We start from the raw sequence: 2,500 nt of genomic DNA on the forward strand, positions 1-2,500 counted from the left end.
ACCGTCCATGTACAGCTAGTCGACCGTCCATACAGCTCACTGCTGCTATATAATAAAGATTTACTATTTAATAAGTAAAAAGAAAAAATGTGGGTCGATTTTTTAATTCTAGTAAAGGTATTAAATATATCATACTATAGCGACCCCCGTTTTTCACTGACTTTCTCCTTGTTAGTGTACTATTACGTACAAGCTTATTACCAAAACGCTGCTGTTGTTTTTTTCCCCAACTTGAACATAGATCTAGTAATATTGACATCAATTAATAATGACTAATTTTCTTCTGAAAATTTGGCATTTTTTTGGCCTTGGTGTCACCCTCCTAAATGGTGTCACTCATTGCGGCCCGCACCCTCGCCCCGCCCTCGCTACGCCTTTGCGTAGCAGACAGATCTTGTAAACAAACTGAAGGTTGTTCAATTGCTTGTTAACTTGGTGGATCACTGACGATACCACAGCTAGTTTGACGATACCACAGCTAGTTTAACGATACCACAGCTAGTTTAACGATACCACAGCTAGTTTAACGATACCACAGCTAGTTTAACGATACCACAGCTAGTTTGACGATACCACAGTAGTTTGACGATACCATAGCTAGTTTGACGATACCACGGGTTAGTTTAACGATACCACAACTAGTTTGACGATACCACAGCTAGTTTGGGCTGACGATACCACAGCTAGTTTGATGATACCACAGCTAGTTTGATGATACCACAGCTAGTTTAACGATACCACTGCTAGTTTAACGATACCACAGCTAGTTTGATGATACCACAGCTAGTTTGACGATACCACAGCTAGTTTAACGATACCACAGCTAATTTAACGATATCACAGTAGTTTGACAACACCACAGCTAGTTTGACGATACCACAGCTAGTTTAACGATACCATAGCTAGTTTAACGATACCACAGCTAGTTTAACGATATCACAGTAGTTTGACAACACCACAGCTAGTTTGACGATACCACAGCTAGTTTGATGATACCACAGCTAGTTTGACGATACCACAGCTAGTTTAACGATGCCACAGCTAGTTTAACGATACCACAGCTAATTTAACGATATCACAGTAGTTTAACGATACCACAGCTAGTTTGGGCTGACGATACCTCTGCTAGTTTGACGATACCACAGCTAATTTAACGATATCACAGCTAGTTTGACGATACCACAGCTAGTTTGATGATACCACAGCTAGTTTAACGATACCACAGCTAGTTTAACGATACCACAGCTAGTTTGACGATACCACAGCTAGTTTAACGATACCACAGCTAGTTTAACGATACCACAGCTAGTTTAACGATACCACAGCTAGTTTAACGATACCACAGCTAGTTTGACGATACCACAGCTATTTTAACGATATCACAGTAGTTTGACGATACCATAGCTAGTTTGACGATACCACGGGTTAGTTTAACGATACCACAACTAGTTTGACGATACCACAGCTAGTTTGGGCTGACGATACCACAGCTAGTTTGATGATACCACAGCTAGTTTGATGATACCACAGCTAGTTTAACGATACCACTGCTAGTTTAACGATACCACAGCTAGTTTGATGATACCAAAGCTAGTTTGACGATACCACAGCTAGTTTAACGATACCACAGCTAATTTAACGATATCACAGTAGTTTGACAACACCACAGCTAGTTTGACGATACCACAGCTAGTTTAACGATACCATAGCTAGTTTAACGATACTACAGCTAGTTTAACGATATCACAGTAGTTTGACAACACCACAGCTAGTTTGACGATACCACAGCTAGTTTAACGATACCACAGCTAGTTTAACGATACTACAGCTGATTTAACGATATCACAGTAGTTTGACGATACCACAGCTAGTTTGACGATACCACAGCTAGTTTAACGATATCACAGCTAATTTAACGATATCACAGTAGTTTGACGATACCACAGCTTGTTTAACGATACCACAGCTAGTTTGATGATACCACAGCTAGTTTGACGATACCACAGCTAGTTTAACGATGCCACAGCTAGTTTAACGATACCACAGCTAATTTAACGATATCACAGTAGTTTAACGATACCACAGCTAGTTTGGGCTGACGATACCTCTGCTAGTTTGACGATACCACAGCTAATTTAACGATATCACAGCTAGTTTGACGATACCACAGCTAGTTTGATGATACCACAGCTAGTTTAACGATACCACAGCTAGTTTAACGATACCACAGCTAGTTTGACGATACCACAGCTAGTTTAACGATACCACAGCTAGTTTAACGATACCACAGCTAGTTTAACGATACCACAGCTAGTTTAACGATACCACAGCTAGTTTGACGATACCACAGCTATTTTAACGATATCACAGTAGTTTGACGATACCATAGCTAGTTTGACGATACCACGGGTTAGTTTAACGATACCACAACTAGTTTGACGATACCACAGCTAGTTTGGGCTGACGATACCACAGCTAGTTTGATGATACCACAGCTAGT

The sequence above is a fragment of the Physella acuta genome, unplaced genomic scaffold, assembly GCF_028476545.2.
Source record: "Physella acuta isolate Inbredline_101_S28 unplaced genomic scaffold, ASM2847654v3 ptg000405l, whole genome shotgun sequence".
Lineage (NCBI taxonomy): Eukaryota > Metazoa > Mollusca > Gastropoda > Physidae > Physella > Physella acuta.